Raw genomic sequence first — 26,668 nt, forward strand, 5'->3', positions numbered from 1 at the left:
GTGCCAGTCCTTACTCTACCAGACCAGAGCAAGAGGTTCACAGTGTATTGTGATGCTTCGAGGGATGGTCTTGGTTGCGTTCTGATGCAGGAAGGCAGAGTTATAGCTTATGCTTCGCGGCAGTTGCGCCGGCATGAGCTGAATTATCCCACTCATGATCTGGAGTTAGCCGCAGTTGTGCATGCTCTGAAGATATGGAGGCATTACTTGTTTGGGCTGAGGTGTGATATTTACACCGATCACAAGAGCCTCAAGTACATTTTCACTCAGAGTGAGCTGAACATGCGGCAGAGAAGATGGCTAGAGCTGGTCAAGGATTACGACCTGGCGATTCACTATCATCCGGGCAAGGCCAATGTTGTAGCATATGCTCTGAGCAGGAAAAGCTATGTCAACATGGCCGTGGCTTTTCAGATGCCTCAGGAGTTATGCGAGGAGTTTGAGCAGTTGAGTCTGGGTTTCTTGCATCACACCTCGAGTGCATCATTCGAGGCAGAGATCAGCCAGCATCAGAAAGATGATAAGAAGCTGCAGGAGATCCGTGAACTGCTCAAGATTGGCAAAGCACCTCATTTTAGAGAGGATGATCAGGGTACCTTGTGGTACAAGGGCCGGATATGTGTGCCAGATGTGAAGGATCTCAGGAAGCTCATTTTGAGTGAGGCTCATGATACAACATATTCCATTCATCCGGGCAGCACAAAGATGTATTATGACCTCAAGGAATGGTTCTGGTGGTATGGGATGAAGCGTTCCGTTGCGGAGTACGTAGCTATCTGTGACACTTGTCAGCATGTCAAGGCAGAGCATCAGAGGCTAGCGGGTCTATTGCAGCCGTTGAAGATTCCAGAGTGGAAATGGGAGGAGATCACTATGGACTTCATTGTTGGATTGCCTCGTACTCAGAAAGGGTACAACTCGATATGGGTAGTAGTAGATCGGTTGACGAAGGTTGCCCACTTCATTCCGGTGAACACTACTTACTCTGGTGCTAGACTCGCAGAGTTGTACATCTCCAGGATCGTCTGTTGGCATGGTGTTCCGAAGAAGATCATATCTGACCGAGGATCCCAGTTCACTTCACGGTTCTGGGAGCAGTTGCATGATTCGTTGGATATGAAGCTACGCTTCAGTACCGCCTATCATCCTCAAACAGATAGGCAGACAGAGAGAACCAACCAAGTGTTGGAGGAAATGCTTCGAGCCTGCGCTATTCAGTATGGCACCAGCTGGGATAAATGCCTACCGTTCGTAGAGTTTCATACAACAATAGCTATCAGGCCAGTCTGAAGAAATCTTCCTTCGAGGCCTTGTACGGGCAGAAGTGCAGAACTCGTCTGTATTGGGATCAGATTGGCGAGAGGCAGGTGTTCATTCCGGATCTTATTGAGGATGCAGAACAACTGGTACAGCAGGTACGAGAGAATCTGAGGGTTGCACAGACTCGTCAGAAGAGCTATGCGGATGTGCGTCATCGGGATCTGACCTTCGCGGTGGATGATCATGTGTATTTGAAGGTCTCATCGATGAGAGGAATCCGCAGGTTTAATGTGAAGGGGAAGTTAGCCCCTAGATACATCGGTCCGTTCAAGGTGTTGGAACGGAAAGGTGAGGTAGCATACCGTTTGGAGTTACCTCCCAATCTCTCAGGAGTGCATGATGTTTTCCATGTATCTCAGTTGAAGAAGTGCTTGAGAGTGCCGGAAGAGCAAGCACCGTTGGAAGGGTTGGAAGTACAGGAGGATCTGACCTACACCGAGCATCCGGTGAAGATTCTAGAGACGTCTGAGAGGGTTACCAGGAACAAGAAGATCAAGATGTGCCATGTTCAGTGGAGTCATCACACAGAGGATGAGGCTACCTGGGAGCGAGAAGATGAATTGAGGCAGACCTATCCCGATCTCTTTGCTAGCTAGTCTATCTGAATCTTGGAACGAGATCCCTGTAAGGGGGGTAGGTTTGTAACACCCTAATGTAAAATTCCAAGATTTATAATGAATTTAATTTTGCTCCAGTAATTTTCTAAGGATTTATTTTGCCTAGCTTGCATTTAATTTAATTAAATTATACAAGTAATTAAAAATTTATTTAGGTTCAACAAGTTTGTGCATTCATGCTGGTGCATAAGTTTTATTTGGTTGAGTGCATAGGAGTTGAATTCAAATTTGAGTTGAATTCAAAAAGATTGGAGTTGGTTTGAAAAGAGAAAAGGAAAGGAAACAGGAAAGTAGGTCAGTCATTCCCGCGGCCTTCAAACTGCTCCGGCAACCCAGCGCCGCCTCCCCTTGCTCGTGTTAAGTGTAGGCCGTCCGATCTAGAGCTGCGGTCAAGACTAGATCCCGCGTACCCCTTCGACCGAGCCGTTAGATCTAGATCCAGCAGACCAGATTCCATCTTTCAGATTGGACCATCCGTTTCCCCCGTGCAGATCGGACCGTCCGAACCCCGCTGTTCAGATCGGACCGTCCGAACCGAAACGCGTCCGAACCGTCCGATCCAGATCCAACGGCCCAGATTAGAAGATACCCCTTCAGCCGTGGTAGTTTTGTTAAAGAGCCCCTAAGCTTCCTTGGAATCAACCCGCGGTACAACCCAGTTCAAAAGTAATTCCAGTTGAGCCCCTGTCTTTGCACCGAAGCCCCTGAGCTTTCTAGATTTTGGGTCCACAGTCCAACCCTTGAGTTTTAGCGCGTTAAACCCTACGTCTATAGCTTAATTAGGTTTAGTCCCTCGATTTTTGCACAGAAGCCCCTGGAAACTCCTGTTTTCTTACAGAAAAGTCCCTAGACCCTGTTTTAACCCTAGTTTTCGCGTCCTAGCTCCATTTTAGGTGGTTTTCGCGCTCACGCGATTGTTGTAAGGCGTAGAATAGCTCTAACTCAGTTTTGTGTGCTGTTTTATTGTATTGTTGTACTATTTCTTATCTTTTGCCATTGATTGTATGTATGTGCATGTGTGGACCATGTTTTGGCGTCGCGATCGTGAGTAGACGTTGAGCCATCGGAGGAGTACCAGGAGCCACCTTCTTCAGAGCCCTTTGAGCAGCAGCAGGAGAACTTTCAGGAAGGCAAGTATAACATGAACATCCTATCACTTTCAAATACAATTTTATACTGCATTTTAATACTGTGTGCCTATAAGGATTTCCTAGCCACTTTTATTCTTTATTTAAATACCTTGGGTTGCATTTTGGTTAAGTTGTGCTAGGTGCTACGCTCTCACACATTATGGTCCTTTTTAATTAATTTGATCAATGGTTATATGCAACTTCATTCTGAGAGTGGCCCTCTGTGCTGTGTGCTCGAGCGGCTCACGTCTTGTTAAAAGATGTTCTTATAGAAACATGGTTTAAGGGGCTAGCACGGTGCTTAGTGCTTGGTTGGCCACTCTCCATAAGGACCGGTTCATAGAGCGACAACCTGGGACAACCGCACAACCACAAGACTGGAATGGGACGGTCTTGGCTTATTAATTAGGTTATTTTGGTTTGGGAGTAACTTACCTGCGGGGCAAGAGGGGTGGTAAGCTTCTATGGCCCTCGCGCTACGAGGCTTGGTCTGTGCTATGTGCTTGTACCCCCTCGAGGCTTGCTCCATAGTTGCTGATCCAGAATCCTTAGCGGTTACACCTTACCAACATGTTCTTTGTAACAGCCTCGTAGTGTGCTTACTCGTCATCTCACCTAAGGAAGTGTGATGAACAACTAGCGTAGCTCACGACTTGTGGGTAAAAATGTGCAACCTCTCGAGAGTGTAAAACTGGTATACTAGCCGTGCTCACGGTCATGAGCGGCCCAGATCCTCCATCTGATTAGTGGGGTTTATCTTTGGTGGTTTGGCTTGGATTTCAGTAGACTCATGAGTAATTTTACTTAATTATTATGTAACTGAGGTTATGGTAATTCATTCACTTCTAGTAAATAGCTTTAATAAAATTTGTCAAGATTAAAAGCTAATGCAGTCGAGTCAGCTAACCGTAGAGCCTCGTAATTCGTGTTATACTTGTTGAGTACAAGTTCTGTACTCACACTTGCTTTCTCCGCTCTTCTGTTCTCTTTGGGATATCTTCGACTGCTGCTCAGTACCAGGCGACGTGGAGGACTACATCAGCGGACTTGACGATTTCTAGGCGTTTGTCTCCCAGCCGACGTTCCTGTGGCGCCCTGTTCTTCATGTATTCATTTTACGCTTCCGCACTCCTTGAACTCATTCTTGATTCAGTTGTAATAAAGAATTCATTTACAATTTATAAGCTTTTATTTTGTGATATGTGTTGTGATATCTTGATAATTCTGTTGTATATATGCGTGACTTGATCCTAGCGCATATATGATTGCTCGGTTTATGTTCTTATAAATCGGGTGTGACAGGTGGGGACAATGAGCGGTCGACGGCGGCTATCCACGGCGGCCAGGAGCTCACCGGAAGAGAGAAGCGGGGCGGCGGTGGTGATCGGGCTCGGGTGTGCACGGCAAGGGGAAAAAGAGGTGCAAATGGGTCCAGTGTTGTCTACTGGTACTACTGGGCATAAGAGGGAGGGAAGAGAAGTAGACGCGGGCGCAGAACACGGCAGCGATGATGTGGCGGCCGGTAGGGAAGGGCTAGGGCGGCGGCCGACATCCAAGCGACGCGTGGGAAGGGTGGCAGCAGGAGGTGGAGCGGCAGCGGCCTGCACAGCGGCGGTGAGGAGGTGCTCTGCACCGGCGGCAGTGAGGAGCAGGAGAGCAGAGGGATGCCAGAGGAAGAAGAAGGAAGGGAGGGTCTGAGGGATCTTTTTGGAAATTTCAAAAACCTCAGGGACCCTACTGTAAAGTAAGATTTCCCGTTGATCCAAAACCCTAATGAGGAGATGACCAAAATAGAAGTTGGAGAGTTTTTCAAACCCTACAACATTGCTTTAGGGTTCAATGTTCAAAAACCCAAAGTATACAGCTTTACATTTTAAATTTTCAACAAAAGTTGTATTTTAATAGGTTTTGTCCTTACTGAGGTAGATTTCATGCAGTTTTGGACACAATTGCAAGTTTTCATGCAATGTCATGATGACTTGCATTCTTACATTTTGGCCCTAAGTAAACTTTGAAAATGACTTTTATACTTTAATTATTTTGCATAAAAGGACCCATACTTTTGCATTAATCACACCTAAGTCCTTATTTTCACATAAACATCCAAATTTCATGTAATTCAACATATTTATTACATTTTCTCTCCTAATGTGATACAAATTGGACACCTAGGGTGTGACAACCTTGCTACGCTTTGGATTTTATCCCTCATTCTTACCCATGTAACACTAAAGAGCCTATATTTTATAGAATTACAATAATGCCCTTTTTCCTTTGTACTTAGATTTGACACACATACACAATAGCAAGCATACACACTTCACACAAAAAACTAGTGTTTATAATTCTAATTACCTGAATGTCACAGCCTTCCCCCCTAAAAAGAATCTCGTCCCGAGATTCTGGAGCAAAAAGAAATTGGACAATTAGATTTGGGAGTTGGCTTGAAGGAAGTTTGGAAAATTTTGTTGAAGATAAGATTCAGTTTCCCAGGTCGCTTCTTCTTCGTTGTGATGATTCCATAAGATCTTATACATCTTAATCTTCTTTCTTCTGGTGACTCTCTCCTTGGTATCAAGGATTTGGATAGGTTGTTCGGTGTAAGTTAGATCAGGTTCGATCTCAATGGCTCGTGTTTCAACGATCTCAGTAGGTAGTTTGATACATTTCTTGAGTTGAGAGATATGGAAGACATCATGAATGGCAGCCAACTGAGATGGAAGACGAATTCTGTAAGCCACTGGGCCATAGACTTCAAGGATTTCGAAGGGTCCGACATATCGGGGTGCTAACTTCCATTTTATGCCGAAACGCTGAACACCTTTGGTAGGAGATACTCGGAGATAGACAAAATCCCCTACTTGGAATTGCAGAGATTTTCTTCTTTGGTCGGCATAGCTCTTTTGTCTAGACTGCGCGGCTTTGAGGTTGGCTTGAATAACCTTGACCTTATCTTCAGCTTCGACAACTAGGTCCGGTCCAAAGATTTTGCGTTTGCTAGTCTCAGACCAACTCAAAGGAGTTCGACATCTTCGACCGTATAACGCTTCAAAGGGAGCCATTTGAAGACTAGACTGATAGCTATTGTTGCAAAAAAACTCGGCTAAGGCAAGACACTTGTCCCAGCTTGTACCATAGTGAATAATACAAGCTCGGAGCATGTCTTCAAGAATTTGGTTGACTCGCTCAGTCTGTCCATCAGTCTGGGGATGATACAAAGAGCTTTGAATTAGTTTGGTTCCAAGAGCATACTGTAGTTGTTCCTAGAAGCGGGCAATAAATTATGCCCCTCGATCAGAAATAATGGTCTTAGGGACACCATGCAATCGAACAATTTGATCAAGATAGACTTCGGCATACTTCTTGGCAGAATAAGTGGTATGCACCGGAAGGAAGTGAGCAGTTTTGGTAAGTCTATCAACGATTACCCATATGGAGTCATGTTTTTGAGATGTGTTGGGAAGACCAACGATGAAATCCATACTGATGTCTTCCCACTTCCACGATGGGATGGGTAATGGTTGAAGTGTACCAGATACTTTGAGATGATTGGCCTTGACTCTCTGGCACGTATCACATTCGGATACATATTTAGCAATTTCTCTTTTCATCCTGATCCACCAAAAGTTTTGTCGAAGGTCTTGGTACATTTTAATACTACCAGGATGAATAGAAAATTTGGATAGATGTGCTTCATCAAGGATTTGTTTGCGAAGTTGATGATCTTTAGGCACAACAATACGATTGTTGAACCTTAGAACTCCTTGATGATCAGTGTAGAAACACTTATATTTCTCTTCTCCCTGAGATAGTTTCAACTGGATAATTTTGATACCTACATCATGTAATTGCGACATGATGATTTTATCTTGAAGGGTAGACTCAATAGATAATAGATTCAGACTACCTTGAGGAATGATCTCCAAATTGAGTTTCCTTATCTGATAGCAGAGAGTTTCATTGAAAGTTTCTATGGATGAGCAATGATAATGTGCCTTGCGGCTAAGTGCATCCGCAACCATATTGGCCTTACCAGGATGGTAGTGTACCTCAAGGTCATAGTCTTTAATCAGTTCCAACCAACTCCTTTGCCTCATATTAAGGTCAGCTTGAGTAAAGATACATTTGAGGCTCTTATGGTCAGTGTAAATGTTACACTTGGCGCCCATAAGATAATGTCTCCAAATTTTGAGAGCGTGGATAACTGCTGCCAACTCAAGGTCATGGGTTGGATAGTTTTGCTCATGATTCCAGAGTGCTCTGAATGCATAAGCAATGATCCGGTTGTTTTGCATAAGAACACAACCAAGTCCAGTTCCGGACAATAGACATCGAAAGGCTAGGTACTATCTGGCTGAGCTAGCACTGGGGCAGTCGTTAAAAGTTTTCTTAAGGTGTGAAATGCTTCTTCACACTTATTGTCCCAACGGAATTTAACCTCTTTCTTAAGTAGTTAAGTCATAGGTTTGGCTATTTTGGAGAAGTCTGGGATGAATCGGCGATAATATCCTGCCAATCCAAGGAAACTTCGGATTTGATGGACTGAAGTTAGAGGTTTCCAATCCATAACCTCTTGAACTTTTGTTGGATCAACTGATATGCCTGCACTGGAGATAATATGTCCTAAAAATTTCACACTATCCAGCCAGAATTCATATTTCGAGAATTTGGCGTAAAGGCGATGATCACGTAGCCTTTGAAGAATGACACGTATGTGATTAGCATGATCTTCTTTAGTTTTAGAATATATCAGAATATCATCGATGAAAACCACGACGAATTTGTCAAGTTCCGGCATAAAAACTGAATTCATAAGATACATGAAATATGCCAGTGCATTTGTGAGTCCAAAAGAAATAACCAGATATTCATATAATCCATATCTGGTTGAGAAAGCTATTTTTGGAATATCACTAGGCTTGATTTTGATCTGATGATAACCAGAGCATAAATCAATCTTAGAAAAGACTTTAGCTCCAGCTAATTGATCGAATAAGATGTCAATGCGGGGAAGAGGGTACTTATTTTTTATAGTGACCGCATTGAGTGGACGATAATCGACACATAGTCTTAAGCTATTGTCCTTTTTCTTCACAAAGAGAGTAGGACACCCCCAAGGTGAAGCACTTGGGCGTATGAAACCTTTATCTAGAAGATCTTGGAGTTGGATTTTTAGCTCGACCAACTCATTAGGAGGCATATGATACGGCCTCTTTGAAATAGGAGCGGTGTCAGGTTGAAGTTCAATAATGAACTCGATGTCTCTATCTGGTGGCATTTCAGGTAAATCGTCTGGAAAGAGATCGGGATACTCACAGACTACAGGAATATCTTTTACTTTAATATCTGTGATAACATAGGCACAAGAGTGAAGATATTTCTGCTGAGGCAGATAGAAGGTGGTGGCTCCTTGATATGGTGAGTCAATCTCGATAACTCGGGAAGAAATATCTAGCAGTACTGTATGTTCTGTCATCCAATTTGTCCCACGTATAACATCAATACCCTCTAAATTTAACAGAACCAAATCAGTTTTCATTATTTTACTACCTAACTGAATTGGCACACTTTTAACCATTTGGTTAGAGGTAATTTTTCCTCTGGGGTAGAAATCATATATGACCCCTTGGTAGGACAAAGATCAAGTCCTATTCGGGTACTACAGTTGTTAGTAATGAAACTATAAGTTGCTCCTGAATCAAACAATGTAAAAACTGGTTTGTGATGAATAGAAAACGTACCCGACATGACGGGGGCTCCATCCGGAAGTTCCGCAAGGGTGGTGAAGTTAACTCGCCCTTGCCGGACTTGCATCATTGGCCTCTTGCCCTTGTTCTGGTTATTCTGATGGGAACTTTGCCCTTGATTAGGTTTCCTGGGCCGCGGACAATCTTTGATAAAGTGATCCGCACTCCCGCAATTGAAACAGCGATAAGTGCTGCTTCCCTATTGAAATTGTCAAGTATTTGGCCGTGGGCCAGACTGTTGCGGCTGTTGCGGAGGTACAGGAGTTCTATACCCTCCTTGCTGTTGAGGCAGCCTGAAGACCAGTTTGCAGGTGGAGCATTCCGCTGTGGCGCTTTGGGCGGTGCATTCCGAACAAATTGATATCGCGAGGGTTGAACACTCGCGGTTCCAGTGGAAATCCTTCGTTTCTTTTCAGCACGGTGTGCCATGATGCAATCTTCCTGGGTCAGGGCCATATTAACCAGCTCGCTGAAGGTATTTGCCTTCACAAGGTTCAGGCGTTCTTTGAGCTTAGTGCTTAAGCCTCGACGAAAATGATCTTGCTTCTTGGTATCATTGTCAGCATGATAACCCGTGTACTGACACAGGTGATTAAAAGCCTGTGCATATTGCAGTACGGTGCGGGTGCCTTAGGTGAGTGCCAAGAATTCATTCAGTTTCCGCTCCATTAGTCCTTCGGGTATACGATATGCTCTGAAAGCACTCCGAAATTCTTCCCAGGAGATAACATGGCCATCAGGTTGCATGGCACAATAGTTATCCCACCAGATACGGGCAGCACCACGTAGTTGTTGGGCAGCGAAGTGAGCTTTATTGGAATCCGCACATGGAATCGTAAGAAGAGCAAACTTGGATTCAATGGTGTGAAGCCAAGCATCAGCATCAAGGGGCTCTTCAACTTGGCTGAATAGTGGGGGTTTAGTACTGAAGAAATCTTGATAGTTTGCCACCTGAGGGTGAGGATCATCACGACCTCCTCGTGATTGTTGGCGTTGTTGGTTCTGCTGTGCCTGCACTAGCAGATTTAGAAGTTCGGTCTGCCGAGCCATAATCTCGGCTAGATTTGGAGGTGGTGGTGGCGGTTGTTGAGAACCGCTGGCCTGTTCTGCCCGAAAACCTTCCGGGGTTCCGTGCTTGGCTCTAACCATCTGAAACAAAGGAGATGTCAATTATTAATCACATATCCTTACTCCCATTTTCAGAAGATATATCATTACTCAGATAGTTAATGCACATGTTCCATTCAACTAACTCATTTCAGATATTGAGATATTGAACAAGATGATAAACCACAAGGCTTATATTACATCGCAGATATTGGTCATCCTTAACATCGTTCATCAGAGTGACCCATACACCGGCCATCTATATTACAACAAATGGCACAAAGTCTAGATAAGCTACTTACTACCTAAGTCACTACACCTTACACTGGTTACACCTAAAGAGTCGACGATTTAAACAGACTAGAAATCGTCGAGATTGCCTACAGAAGACTGACTGCCGGAAGAGGAGTAATTTGGCTGAGGGTTGGGCTCTGGGTCTCCATGCTCGGAATCGAGATCCGAAACTCCCTCGATTTCTTCCGGATCTTCTTCTCCACCTTCAGGTACCACAGGTGTAGCGGGAGGTACTGTTTGCTGCTGTAGTTCTTCAATGTGAGCATGGGCGTCGTCAGCCTCAAGGATCAGGTCATGGATTTGCTCCTGGAGGAACTCACTGATTGTGTTACGCTGAGTGATTATTGCATCACTCTCATTAATCTGATCCTCCTGATGAAGGATGATCTCATCTTGTGCTGTGATAATTTCATCCTTCTCTGTGACCAAGACTTGAAGCTCCACTATCTGGGTGACTTGCTAGTCAGCATTCCGATAGTGACCTTGAGCTACACCAGTTAACTGACCCATGCTGCGACGCAACAAGATCTGATAATGGTGCTGAACATCCAGGAACCTGATGACACTATGGATTGTTTCTATGACTGAATCTCCTAACAAGTGACCATAATGAGCTATCCGAAAGTTCCACTCGGGGTCACTGGAATCTATTGCAGGGAATAGGCCAATAGGATGCCCTGCAACTTCCATTGGATGCTGGTTGCAGAATATATGGATGGCTTCCAGAGCTGCAGTCTCAATGGTGTCAACTAGACGGTAGCCCACCACATTGACCTCGATGGGCTACCACTGGAGCGGAAAGGATGTTGAGGAATCATCATCTTGACTCAGCATCGAGGAACACCTTCTTCCCGATACTCCACTCCGTCGTACTGTGGAGGCTCGGTGTAGAAGAACAAACTTAGTGATTCCCATAGAAGACGGGGAAAACCCTCCTAGTGCAAAGCATTAGTATGAAGATGCCCTGCATGATCCCAAGAAACGTTCGAAGGAGCTGCCATCTGAAGCAAGAATTCAAATGGTGAGATTTCGAAAGATACTAAAGACTCAACTAAAACTAGCACAAGAGTCCTATTGAAACCATACTAGAGCTAGACCACACTCTACTTATCTTTAAAAGAACCACACATTCAAGCACTCATTTTGTTTGTTAATGGATTATGCATGCACGTACTATTCGACCTCACAACAAAACAACTGCCGAATATCTTCGGACTTACGTGGTTAGTTTCGGTGGCATAATACATACGTCTCTCACTAATAACTAGTCGATAAGTCCTATCCGTCTTAACCTCTTAATCGTGGTTAGTGTACCTGCAGAAAACCACACAATATATATCTAATGAACCTTTTATGCCAGCATGTCATGAAAGCATTTCCAATCATTACTGTTTGCTATAGAAACAGCATTTGTACAATTACCGCCATACAAACAACATTAACATACGTTATCGAAACAACGTATTCACGGGGGTACGGCAAAAACGCGGGGGTATGAACAGCGATCGCCATACCCTGTGCCGAACCATATACTCCCAATATAATCAACCTAAGTTTATATATTGGCAGCATCTCAAGTAGTCCACTGCTTGAGAAACAGCGTTCGGTTCACATCGCCGACGGGAAGGCTAACTCCCCAGTTAGCTGAGGATCCTTACCTTCTTACCTCACCACCGAAGGTGTCGTTACAGAATGTAAAGTTGGGTTGCGCATAAATTTAAGTTTTAATAGAAGAGTAATGCTGGTAGTTAGAGTTATATATACATATACCATAGCCACCTCTAATTCCCTTAATAAACGTAACCCTAGGGCTATACGTACTAAGCACAATCCTTAACGAGTCCAACATAGTTTTGCAAAATACTTTGTTGGTCAGATTTTATACTAAAAACATTTTTAAGGCATTTCATATCTCCAGTGTACACTTGTTAGCTCTGATACCAGCTGTGGCAGAACCAACCTGAATTACACTGGCTCAAGTACGCGAGTCCACTCTTGAGGGCTCCAACGTATTTCAAACGGTATAATCCCTTGGCCTATCGGGTAACGTCCCGATAAACCACCGATGCAGGATCAAACAAGGTACCTCGCACGAAGGCGAGTCCAGAGATACAATCACCGTCATAATTTACATCACAGGCATTTATATTATACAAGTTGTCAAAAGTAATATCAGTTCCAAACTGATAGGATCTACTACAAACCGGTTCAAGTTTTCAAGTTTACGGCAGCGGAATTTATAACACAACCACTGTACACGTTGCAAGTACGGATATCAAGCTAAGCCCTAGCATGATATCACTTGGTAGGATTAGTGTTGGCCGGGGATGGGTCCCACTCCACGGACCAACCATCGGGCAGAGCATAAGGCCATGGCATAGGCAGAGCAGAGTCCTCAGGGGGATTACCTGATAAAAAGTCACAATGCAAGGCTGAGTATTCTAATACTCAGCAAGGCTTATCCATTTCATAGTATACTTAGCCATGTAACTAGACTTATGAAAGTTTTAATGGTTCTAGGTAGAGTTTTCAGCTGAAAAGCAACAAAGAGTATATCCTTAATTTCAAATTTTAGCTTCCAAGTTCTACGTGATTATCCATTCTAGATAAGCCCCTATAACTATTCAAGCATGGTAGAATCTTTAGCCAAACATCATATTTGATAACCATAAAGTTGCTCTTGTTACTCTATGTAGCAAAGGGATCAAGCAGTCTCAATCTCTGCGAGAAACGGACAATTCCTGAATCGAATTTCAGCCTTGCAAGGGTAAACCTAACTCACACGCTTGGAAAATCCAGACATCATTCCAAAGCAACCGTTTGCCTTTCATTCCGACTCGTGGATCAGATCCACCACAAGCGACTGCAGGACCATACGCACAACCAATGTGCAGGACGTACGTCTACAGAGCTACTGTACGACCGTACTAATGGTTGCCCTGCAACACGTATTCCCACACGTCGAAGTGAGTAACCGGAAAAAACAAACATGAGTGGTGGGAGGTATGTCCACTCCTCGGGCTGATTGGTTACTAGGCTTACCGCTTTCCATATTTCACGGCATGTGGCTAGTACTTTCAAACGCTTAACCACCGCTACCACACACACTGTGACCTTATCAATTTCATCAACACAGACGGGGTACCATCTCAACCATGATACCTCACAAGAATCCTATCCCTCATCCTTATAATGATTACAGGAATGTAAACATTACAACTCCTATAAAGCTCACGAGTGACAGGCAATCACTCGACTTCTACCGATCCTATTAGCATAGCAGCTATTCGGACTCAAGTTCTAGTATTCAGTATATCGGTTACTAGGAATATGCAACTAGGGTTCCTAAACAATTCCTAAGAACCTAATGCAAAAGTATATATAAATAAATATAGATTGCAGTATAAATAAAGTAATGGGTTATATTCGGGGCTTGCCTTCTTGCGCGGGGTTAGGGGCAGAAGTGTCAAATTTTTCCGAACTTTGGTTCGGAGCTTCAGTTAGATTTCCGACAGCGTTCCCGGGGTCTCCAGAAATTTCCACTTCCGATTCTGGGATCAGCTCGTAGTCTCTGTCGGCGAGAGTAGTTGAGTCTATATGATATGCAAAGATGTAGTTTAATGGATGCATATACTTTAATTTTATTTCACGATAAAGTTGCAATCCAATGAAAACACAGTTCACTCATATACGTATCATTTATTCTTTTACTGGCAGTCATTTATCAGGTATAAACTAACTTAGTTAGCTACATTAGACAACATGTACAAAATAAACTACCATAGCACTGGGGTTGAAATTTTTATTAGTTATAGATTAAGCTACGTCTAAGTCATTGTAAATTTATCAAGATTTTATTTCTATAGAGATTGAGCCACAAGCATAATTAACAATAGTGCTAACTTATTAGGTATTATTTATATCTATACATACATGCAAAATTTTGTTCTAGATTTTTGTGCACAGGTTACACTACTCATGTCCAACATCTCAAAATATTTTCATGATTTTTAAACATCTAAAACTGTATATATTAAATACACAAGATCAAATAAGCCTTATTCATGATTAAACTCATACATTATAAAAATATTAAATAAATAGTAAGTTAATTATTTTTCCTAAGTACTACATGTAAAAATAAAACTAGCTCAATTGGTTTTATATTTTTACCATTTTTCTGCTATTTACTAAGCATTTTTATAGATCCCAACTACTTAAACTTAACATTTAAATTAGAGTACAAACTACTTAGAAATTGAACGTTAACCTGTAAGGAAAGTTGTAGATCATAGAATAAGGAATCCAACAAATTTTAGTTTGTATTTTTCTGATTTTTCCTTGAATTGCTATGGAATTTCAAATTCTGCAGCAAAAATAACAAAGGGGTCCCTATATGGCACTATTCATCTATGTCTTAAGCTTTGCAGACAGCCCCCTGGGCTTTTGTATCTTTCAACCCGAGGCCTTTGGCCGTGGTCAGAGAGGGAGGCGCGAGTTTGACCGGCCAAATCCGGCGACGGCGAACGCCGGCGGCGAGGGTGGAGGGGCGTGGGAGTATCACCAAGTCTGTGCGCACCTGTAGATGCTCGAGATCGGGGTGGAACGGCCAGTAGCGGCGGTGCGATGAGAGCAGGCGGCCGGCAGCGGAGGGGAACGGCGGGGGCGGCGCTCCGGTGGTCGTGAGCGGCGAGGAAGGGGTCGGAAAGCATCAGGGCGGTGTGGGGAAACTCGAGGTAGAGTCAATTGGGGTCAAGGTGGGTCGGGAAGGGGTGCTCCACCGCGAGCAGGGGGGCGGCGGCGCGCGGCGGTCGTTGGCAATGGCGCTCTGGCCGAAATTCGATGGTGTTTAGAGGCTGGTGAGCATGAGCAGGGGCTGGGAAAGCTTGCTAGGGGGTCGGTGGGGACAATGAGCGGTCGACGGCGGCTATCCACGGCGGCCAGGAGCTCACCGGAAGAGAGAAGCGGGGCGGCGGTGGTGATCGGGCTCAGGTGTGCACGGTCAAGGAGAAAAAGAGGTGCAAATGGGTCCAGTGTTGTCTACTGGTACTACTGGGCATAAGAGGGAGGGAAGAGAAGTAGACGCGGGCGCAGAACACGGCAGCGATGATGTGGCGGCCGGTAGGGAAGGGCTAGGGCGGCGGCCGACATCCAAGCGACGCGTGGGAAGGGTGGCAGCAGGAGGTGGAGCGGCAGCGGCCTGCATAGCGGCGGCGAGGAGGTGCTCTGCACCGGCGGCAGTGAGGAGCAGGAGAGCAGAGGGGTGCCAGAGGAAGAAGAAGGAAGGGAGGGTCCGAGGGATCTTTTTGGAAATTTCAAAAACCTCAGGGACGCTACTGTAAAGTAAGATTTCCCGCTGATCCAAAACCCTAATGAGGAGATGACCAAAATAGAAGTTGGAGAGTTTTTTAAACCCTACAACATTGCTTTAGGGTTCAATGTTCAAAAACCCAAAGTATACAGCTTTACATTTTAAATTTTCAACAAAAGTTGTATTTTAATAGGTTTTGTCCTTACTGAGGTAGATTTCATGCAGTTTTGGACACAATTGCAAGTTTTCATGCAATGTCATGATGACTTGCATTCTTACATTTTGGCCCTAAGTAAACTTTGAAAATGACTTTTATACTTTAATTATTTTGCATAAAAGGACCCATACTTTTGCATTAATCACACCTAAGTCCTTATTTTCACATAAACATCCAAATTTCATGTAATTCAACATATTTATTACATTTTCTCTCCTAATGTGATACAAATTGGACACCTAGGGTGTCACAACCTTGCTACGCTTTGGATTTTATCCCTCATTCTTACCCATGTAACACTAAAGAGCCTATATTTTACAGAATTAAAAAAAGAGAGGGAAATAGATAGCTTCGATTAAAAAAAAATAGAGAAGACTATTATATTTGTCGGATGTGGATTCTGGGACTCGAAGAAAATATTTGGAGATGATGCGTGGTGGAGTTTGGAGTCGATTCGGAACAAAATGTCGCATAAACTGATGAGTTAAAGGTCATTTAGGGAGTAGTTTAAAAGGATGAGGACCTATTTGTAATGAAATAAGGAGATAGAAGGAGCTCTGGTTAAATATTTGAGAGAGGGAGGTGGAGGGCTGCGGACTGCATAAGAAGAAAAAGTGGAGGGGTTTATGCACAAGTCTGCCTTTTTTCTTACTCGAGACAGAACAGGAGGGGGAGGGGAACGGTAGGATGGGGGGGCCAGGCCATGGGCGCCGGCCCCCCTGGTGCATGGCGATGCCCGGGGAGGTGGGGAAAACGGAGAGGAGGCCGAGGGGGGTCCGATTCCGGCTCTTACCTCGTGCGGAGACGGTCTATGGAGGGCTGTCCACGGAGATGGGTGGTGGCCGGCAATGGTGAGCGGTGGCGGCGAGCTGCAGCACGAGGTAGAGGAGGGGAGGTGCTGGCGTTGCGTGGGCGGAGTGAGGGGCGGCTCGGGGGCTGATTTATAGGCCGAGAGGGAGAGGGGAGATGGCCGGCATGGGAGGGTCACGGGCAGTATAAGAACCTCGCCATTAATGGCGGTCGGGATGCTCGGGGACAAGGTGCAAGCTGCGAGGGCGAGGGGACGGGACGGAGACGGACCGGCGCAGCAGCGGGTCGCATGCCGGCTTGGCGTGCATGGGCAGCAAGCACACAGTGGCACAACGAGCAGCAGTGGCCGCGGCGGCCGTGGCGTGACGTGGGCGGCGCGATGCAAGTGCGCGTGCACGCCAGCACCTGGGGCAGCGGCGAGTCGTGTGCTGGCCCGCGCGTGCGCGCAAGGAGCGGGCTACAGCTCGAGCAGGCAGCATGCATGTGCTCATTTAAATAATAAATTTTTTTTTTATTTTAAATTTTCACTTAGTAGCTCAACAATTTAAATAAGCCAAGATATGAAATTTAAATTGTTGCGTTACTCAACAATTTAAATAAGCAAGCGGGAGAATTAGAAGAGAGAATAAAATGGATTTGAACAAAATATGAGAACAAAAAAGAGGGGACACGCGCACGGCACCGACGATCGCGGCCGGGCACGCGCACGCGGCCGACCGCGACATGATGGTGATGCGACGGGACGGCGGGGCCAGTGGAAAAGAAAAAGGGACGGGCGGCTCCGCGTATAAAGAGGAAGAGACTGCGCGATGTCGGGACGGCGGAAAATCAGGAGGTGAGCTTCGGGAGCTCGAGCGGCGGAAAAGGTTTAAAAGATTTTTAAGCGAGTTTAAATAAGATAAAACACGTGCGTTACACATACTCCACTCATCTTTTACCACATGCCCGTCCTAAAGAACTTGTACAAAACTCCCTAGACTCACTTGTGGGCTGCTGATTAGTTGGAATGAAAATAGGTAAATTTTGGATCTCACAATCTTTTCATACTCAATTAATATATGTTCAAGTATGAAAGGAATCGGTGCTCGTAGCCTAAAAGGGGGAGAGGGTGAATTAGGCAATTCTCCAATGCTTTCTCCCTCTCCCACCGGCTCCGCATTCTCCAAAAATAAATGAAGTCCATCTCTCCTCACCCTCTCTCCCGTGCTTTATCCCTCTCCCACCCTGAAACTCTATCCTTTCTCTCCCACCTAACCTCTCTCCTCACCCTCTCTCCGTGCTTCTCCCTCTCCCTGCCCGAAACCCTACCCCGGCGGGCCCACCAGACAGTTGCGGTGGCGCTCCTCCATAGCCCAAATCTGACCGGCGGCCAACTTCCACAACCCTCCCAGCGACAGGATCGGGTGGCGGCGCCTGCGGATTAGGCGGCGGAGGCGGACGTGGCAGCTGCGGCTGCGGTGCAGATCTATGCTGCGCGCGCGGCTGTGCAGCGTGCCGGAGGCGCAGTAGGCCGGCTCGCGTTGGGCATGTGTGCGTGCGGAGAATGGAGGAGAAGCGGTGGCTAGGCCTACGGCAGGAGGAGGAGGCCGCACGGGACCAGCACCTGGCGCGGAGCGGGACAGGAGGTCGCGGAGCCGGAGGGCAAGGCGTGCAGGCACGGCTGGAAGCTAGCGGCTCCGGTGCCCTGTTCAAAACTACCTTATACTTTAAGGCTTCATGTAGCATTTCATGTGTTGCATTCCAACGATGTGGGATGTGGAACGTCAAGAACCAGTCCAGACTTTCTTCTGAGGCCCAGTGTGATTGAACAATGGAGTTAAAAACCTGCATACTGGATGGTGACGAAGTCACGATAATGTCATGGACACTCCCGATTGCATTAGGAATCACCTTTAGGCTAGTTGGACCATTATATTAAGAAAATGAGCAGCACGCCTCACATGGAGATAGATGTTCACCTCTAATGAACATCTGATCACCTAAAACATCGCACATATCTAATGTGCTGTGACACCAAGGTACCCCATGTTTTGATTAGAGGACCAAAGGTCTGCTGCCAATCTAACATGGGATTTCAACTTTGAGAACTGGTCAGTCATCATAAGCTTCTCCTCTTCATCCCACCACTGGCTCTTTGGTCCCATACATGCATACCGATTTGTACCGTATCTCATCCCATCAGCCTTGTCTTGGATAGGTTTTCCCGGTGCCTTTTATCCCGAATCCATGGTCCCATACGTCGAAACACATTATTTGCATGTGCCGCTTTCCATATCCATGGCGCAATTTGTACTCTTCTTGACAATTATTCAAACAGGAGACAAAGGTGGGTGCTGGGAGGCAGCTTTCTATATATATCGTGGAAGTGTTCGTCTGACATGGGCAACAGATTAGGTTGAGTGTCTTCAACTCTGAAAGACATACATGCAAATTAAATACCACTCTGCCATGTGCATATTTATTATCTCGTGACGGTTAACCACCTGGCTCTGCTATTTTATGTGCGTGTGTTTTGTCACGCTGCACAAGCTGTGCTCAGTATATAAACATGGCATGGCAGATGTGTTGTCACTGTAGGTTTACACTAGTACTGGTTGAACTTGTGGGGGATTCCAGCTACTCAGCACGGTGAAGAAATAATAATATATGTAGCAGTGTTGAGCATGTAAGATTAGTTTTTTAGAGCAGTTGTACGTAGAGAGTTGAGATCCACTTGAGAGCGATTCAATCCCTGCTTAGATTGAATGAAATCATTGTTAACGGAACCAAAATGGTCATTCCTTTATACTATCAGAAACTGGAATTCAGAAAAACTTACATAGCATCGGCATCGATCTAATCTGTATTTTGGCTTGTCACATGGTAGTACTTTAGGTTTGATGTAAAGAATGGTCACTCTTCATATCAGATTCGAGAACCTGATTCGATCACCGGGTGCAAAGAAATAAGCAGCCATGTTTTCTTCGATAATGGAATTAGAGGATTCTGGCCTCTTAGTCCAAGGATGTACAAGTACAATAAATTATAAAAACTGTCAGCCGTAAGATGAATAGCTAACTACAATAACCAGGCCCACGGTTAAAATATTATTGAGGTGCATTATTAACGATATAGTATATTACTCTATATATGCAAGCTAGATAGTGGTTCATTTACATCTGAACATACTCCTAGCAGCAGATTATTTTAATTGACCCTCATGTTTTTTCTCTTATTTTCATTTGAACAATGTCCATATTAATAAGAATATTAAATACCATTGAGTAGGAAGCTATTTATGACTTGTAACCCCTCTCTCTTTACATGCTCTATTCCAGCATTGGCCCCATTCATTCCCATAGATGTACGGACATTGACATGCAACATACTAATTGAATTCCTACTTTCCATGTTCCGGGCGCAATTTGTGCTCTTCTTGTTAATCGATGGAAAATTTCTGGAAAGAGGAATTTTCATGATTCAAATTTCAAAACGTGACATCTCTCAAACAGTAAGTCAATTCTTCAAACTGTTTAAAGTTTGTTGTTGAAAAAATACGCTAAATAAAATAAGATCCATGAAGGTTAATTTTTGACGAAATATATAAAAAATGTATAAAAAATTTTAGTTCCAATTCATGCAAAGTGAGTTGCAACTAATCACAATAATTGCAATTGGTAGTACTAGTAAGTGGCAAACATGGATTACTAAACACTAACAACTATTCCAAGTTGGGTATGCTCATCCAAGATTCATTTGCTCTTACCCTTCATAGATACAACTTCATGAACAAACCAGTTGCAACAAGAAATATACACCGGTTACAATATCATCTTCAGAAATGCATGATTGCAATCCGAAAAGGTACGAGTTACAACCAATTCATATGCATTTGTCACCAACTTAGTACCAGGATTAGACTTATGTTTTAGCTTGTACTATCATAGAGAGTTCTTCTATTGTAAATCATCGGACAAAGTAATTACTAAAAAGCTTTCTTGTCCAAATCACAATTGCAACTCATTACTATTTGCAATCTGTCGTAACACTTTATATGCTAGAGTTGTAACTGAACTATGTTTGGTATTGCAACCGGAGATGGCGCAGATGTGAACAATGGTGAACATAGGCACATAGTAACTATATAATATATAGATGCAGATGTGAACTATATGGTGAGCGCAGACACATACGCGTCACATGGGAGGGAGGGAGGGGGGAGAAGGAGAGGGAGGGAGGGATGGAGGGAGAGAAAGAGTAAAAATATGAGTGCTTGATTAGTATATTCAGATTGAGATTTTTGGCTTATATGATTAGAATATTCAGATTAAAATATGCGGCTTGTTATTTATTTAAGTGTATGATTATTTTTGTCCTTTGTGATTATTTAAGACTTTGTTTTATATACTTTAGAACTGATTAGTTTTATATGTTTTGCAGGATCTTTTCGGGATGGTGAGACCAACCCGACAGTAGATGTACTCAGTGCTTGTAACATCCTACTTGGTACTCGTGATACTTATCACGAGCTTATATTTAATAAGCAGCCTCCTTTCCCTAAATATCTATAGAGGTGATTATGCGGCTTAAATTTTCTATTGTCTCCCCAGGCAGTTTCATCCGAAGGGAACACTTCTCTACAGCTACGATGTTCTCTCAGCTGCCACCGAAGGGAACACTTCTCTACAGCTACGATGTTCTCTCAGCTGCCAAACATGGGCTCAAATGAAAACTACCTTCGCACAGAGACTTAAACACACACCTGATCCAGCGGATATAGGAAAAATAAAGAAAAGCTACTTTATTAAACCAAACAAGCTTCCATATGGTTTTCCCTTTTGGGAGCTTCCAAACTCATCTTGAAGAAAGAAGGAAAAGATTACCTTACAAAGATGATATGTTACAACGGAGCTTTATGGCTATTTTACAGAATTACCACTAAGGATTTTGTTGGCTAGAGACTTCGCAGACAGAAAAGGTGGATGGTTGCAGCCAGTGGAAGAGTTTGTCTCAGATGGGAAACAAAAATACTACTTCCTCCTTAAATATATGACACCATTAAATTTTTACTCAAACTTTGATAAACTATATTCAGTAAGTAATCAATTAGTTATGTAAGTAAAATTAGTACCACTATATCTATCATATCTATAGTATTTTAAATTTAACTTGTAAAATTATCTATTTACATAAATATTTGTAGAAAAAATGAATAGTCAAACAAACTAAAAAGAACAATTGGTGCCATATATTACGGAGGTACTAGTACAAAGTGTCTTAACTCGGAAAAAGTGGGAAAGCAATTATGTGTGGGTAGATACTAAAGAAAATAACAGGAGATAATGTTTATATTTACTTGGTGTCTGATATGCGAGTGTCACCACCTCCATGCAAAGCCCAGCTTTTATAGCCTGGAGGATGCTTGTTATTCTAGATTCATATACGGGATGAACTTGTGCAATTCCAGCCGGGTCAGTCTGGCTGGGAATTCCTCATAATTTATCTGTTACTATTGTTTTGGCTCCACGGCCCCTGGGAGGGCTGCTGTCACAAAGATGTGACACAATCCATAAAAACAGATGCATGAAAGACTATGATATGACTTGTAAGCCGTATCACCAGACTCTCTATTTCATAAGAACTGATGCATGAAGGACTATATATGCTATTATGACTACCTGTAAGCCATTTAACCCCACTCTCTATTCCAGCACAGGCCATGGTTCCTATTACACGCCCTAATAATAATTGTACCACAACTCGAGATATCCTATTAATTCTGGAATACGCTTTCCTTATGCCTCCAATTCTGGAATACCCTGATCACCAGCTGCAGCGAACTCGGCGTCGAGGTCGCACCGCACGCGGCATTGGCGTTCCGCGGCGTTTCTTCTGCGTGTGGCGCGTTTCTGGTTCCTTAATCTGCGAGCGGCCCGATCGGCGTCGTTCTCATCACCAGCATCAGCGGTGACCTTGTCCCCAGAGATTTGCTTGAATAGCTCGTTGGGGTCTTCGTTGCCTTCGCCTCCGACTTCTGCCATGTAGAGCGAAGAGCGCTTGTTGGAGCTGTAGTCGACCAGCAAGATTCCTATTTTGGCAACAGTGGTGAGGGGCCTACCTTCTTGGTAAGGCAGCGTGTCAAGGTGTGCTACAAGGCGGGCATCACCTCCGAGTAGCTCGGCGGGTTTCTTGCCCTTCCAGTACATGAAGCGGCCTTGTGGCATCGATGTGATCATCAAGCCCTAATGACCGCCCATAAAAGGTTCCGCACGTCATCAGAGTCCGAGTCGTAGTCGTCAAAGATAGGAGCCTCCCGACATGCAGTAGCTTCTCCTCTCCGATCTTGAGTAGGCGATCTAAGTCCTCCTCCAATGCAGAGAGGGACTCAAACTGCATGGCCTCCTGATAAACAGTGGCCACGTTGTGTACTTCGAAAGGAAATCGGATACGCTGTTCCTCGGATCAGATTGAACTTGACCCGAGGAATCTTGATGCAGCACGAGTAGAAGTCAGGTTGAAAATGGATTGTTCCTCGAGTTCCATAGCAAGGTCAAGGAGCAGCATCTCGTCAAGGTTGTCTACGAACACGTCCAGATGGCTGCGTCCGATTGCTGCAGGTACTTCTGGCTCGTTGGGGTTGACTAGGTGGCTGTTGAAACCACCCGAGCCATTGGCGATGCAGACCTAGGAGCCAAAATTGAAAGTGGTGCCCTCCTCGAGCAAGGTGCTCGTGAAGTTGAATGATGCCATCGAGTTTGCCATTGGATCTTTGATGAACACCCCGACCTGACGCGCCAGTTGTCGGTATTTTACCACCAATCCCACCGAGGGATACCCTGAGGTGGTAGGTTGTAGGTAGGGTGTCACCGAGACAAGGTTTAGAGAGATTCGGGCCGCAATGTGCATAATACCCTACGTCTGTACGGTGATTTATATTGTCTTGGATTGGTTATGCTTTGGAGGGGTCCCTATCCGCCCTTATATACTCTGGGGGGGGGGGACAGGGTTACATGGAATTCTAGACCCATACTAGCTTAAGAGTCCTACCCAAATACTACACGGGTAGTCCCCTTCTGTACCGATGCGAGTATATTACAACAGATATAAGGTATGGGATATGCCGTATCCCTTATCTAGAATATTCTATACCATGTGCGCAGTCCTGTGGCTCCAGATCTGACAGAGCATACTTGGTAAAATAGACTACAACCACCAGAACACAATTTGCAGAGCCGGACACTGGACTGGGGTAGCCCCTCCACGAAATCCAAGGAGATCACTTGCCAAGCTTTTGAGGGAACATGTAAAGGTAGTAGAACTTATCTATTAGTAATTTGACAAAAATAGCTGAGGCATGACTGTCATTGTGTGGTAACAAGATACAACTTCTTCGATCCACTGAGGAGTACAGGTTGTCAGGGCAGCACACCGAGAATCATGAGAAGATTTGAGAGAAAGAGAGAGAGAGAGCACTAACTACACTATTATCCGTAATGTAACACCCCAGGTTTTTACCTAGAATGTTAATGTTGCAAAAATTGTGAATTTCAAAAACTTTTCGTGAAAATGCTCTTAGTTAGGATCAAATGCAAGGATAATCTCTCCTACCCCAAATTCCTAGCAAATCTAACCAAAATTGAACTAAGGACAACATTGTTAGTGTGTAAATTTGGAGTCTTTTGGATTTATTGAAATCTACCTTGTTGAATTCATTGTTAGATCTTATTTGAGTTGCTTTCAAATTGTTTGATTGAATCGAGTGGAATTTGAATTTGAATGAGCCATTCAAATTCAAATTCAAATACTAACCACCTAAACCTACTTGGGCCTATAGCCCGGAACCGGCCCACACGAGCACAGCCGCCCCAGCATCCTTTCTCCTTCTTCTCCGCGAAGCACAACCCACACGGGCACGGCCCACAGCCACTCCGGCCCAGCCCACCAACTGCCTCCGCCGCGTCTCTTCACCTTCCACTCGGGCAGCTGACAAGCGGGGCCCGCTTGTCAGCTTTCCCTTCCACCTCCAGCCGTGCCCCCGCGATGCTCCAGCTCGGCCCCGCGACAAAGCGGCGAAACCGCCGCGCCTCCTGTGTCGGCCACCGAGCCCGCACCGCAAAACCGTAGCCCCGCCATGCCGTGCGATGGCGCCACGCGTCCCCGCACTGCGGCCGTCCGATCGCCGCCCTCGACGTCCGGGCTCGCACCGCGAACCCTAGCGCAACCCCCTTAAGAACCCCCCGAGACTGCTGCCAAGAACCCTAGCCGCCTCGGTGTCTTCCTTTTCCACTGCCACCGAGGGGAAGGAGAAGGAAGGACAAGGAGGGCGCGCGGAGAAGGACGCCGCCACCACCGCCGGAGCGTCTTCACCGAGCCAGCGCCCCAATCGACTACATTGACGACCTCGCACTGCCCAGCCCTGCTCCGGCTCGCCATGGCCTTGCCTCACCGCTGCCCAGAGCACCGTCTTCCCAAGCCTCGACCGGTGAGCATCGCCGCTGCTTTGCATCTCCCTCATGCTGCCGGCACCGCTGATGAGCCTTCCCTAGCTCAGCTCTGGGACCCCAGCCCTGTCCCAACCTCCGTGCCGCCCTTGTCGCAGGAGCCCATCATGCTGCTCATCCTCCCCGCAAACACCGTTGTCTCTCCGCCGCCGTGTCGTGCCATGGGCCCGGGATGCCAGTACCCCGCGCACGGCATGGCCACGCCGTGGTCCTGGGATGCAGGATTCGCGCGCATGCATGCACACCCGAGCCATCCACCAAGCCCGAGCCTTGGCCTCGGACCGCCACCGTGCTACCTCGCTTGCGACGAGCCGCAACCCTAGAAGACCAGGACGCTGCGTGCACACACACATGCACAAACTCAACACCAACCCGTGCCAAGTCTTCTACCGGCCGCTCCACCTTTGCCATGCCGCCACCACCGCCGTCGTCGCACCGCGGCCACGGTGACCGCGCATGCCACCACGACGTCGTAGCCTGGCGTACGCGGGCGCCTCTATGGCATATCGCCGAGCGCCTGTGACACCCTAGGTGTCTAAAAGACTAAATAAAGATAAAAAAAGCAAGAGAAGTATGAAACAACCTATCAAATCTACCTTTCAAGCAAATGCATATGTGTATATGTATATATGCATAAACATTTGAACTCTTGCAAACAAACCCTTGTAACTTTCAAAGTTGATCACAACTGACTCTAAAAATTTAATGGCACATCTGTCATAACAATACAACAAAGGTCTAGTTGATCTCAAGGGCTAATGGTGCAAAAATTCACATGAAATGATGTGTTTTTTAAATACTTATTTTGGAAATTCAAAATAACTTTTTATACATTGCTCAAATGAATATAGTCATAAATGAGAAAACGTATATCTTGAAAGGTTGAACAAAAATGATATTCAAATATTTTTTTTGACCATGGGAAAAATAAGTTTTAGCTCCTTTTTCACCCAGGCCCCTGCTATTTTTGTTTCCTGCACATAAGTCCCATCATCTTCTCGCTCCTCTGTCCTCCGACTGCCCTATCCCATCACCGGCAGGGCAGCTGGCTGGCGCAAACTGGCGCAGCTGAGGCCGCTCGGCCAAGTGGGCCTGCCAGCACCATGGAAATCTTCCACGACCATACAAAATCTCGCTTCTCCCCCTTAGTAAGCCTCCACGCGGTGACTTTCTTCTGCCGCGGGTGCTGCTGACGCCACGGTGAGCCCCCACCGGCGCCAGCGAGGCAGCTGCGCCCCCGGGCAAAACCCTGGTTGAGCCTTCCCTAGCGGCTCATGCTGAGGCCCCCATTCTCCCCCTCGCGCCTATAAAAGCCCATCCGAGGCCCCTAAGCTCGTCGCCCCCAACCCCAACTCCGGCGAGTCACCACCCGTGCATGGACACACCACTCCGCCCCCACATTGTCCAAACCAACCTTTCCACCACCTTCCCCGCCTCACACCGAAGCTGAACGGCCGGTACCCGCGCGCTCTTCCTCACCGGATCGCCGCCTCCACCCGCTGCCGGCTCTGTTCCACCACGGGCAAGCCGCTTCGGTCCACCCCTTCTCCATCCAAGGCCTTAAACAGGTGCGGTTTGTTTCCCCCTTGCATCTCCCACCTTCGCCCCTCACCGCCGACAACCCTAGTCACCGGA

Source organism: Panicum hallii, chromosome 2, assembly GCF_002211085.1.
Source record: "Panicum hallii strain FIL2 chromosome 2, PHallii_v3.1, whole genome shotgun sequence".
Taxonomy (NCBI): Eukaryota; Viridiplantae; Streptophyta; class Magnoliopsida; order Poales; family Poaceae; genus Panicum; species Panicum hallii.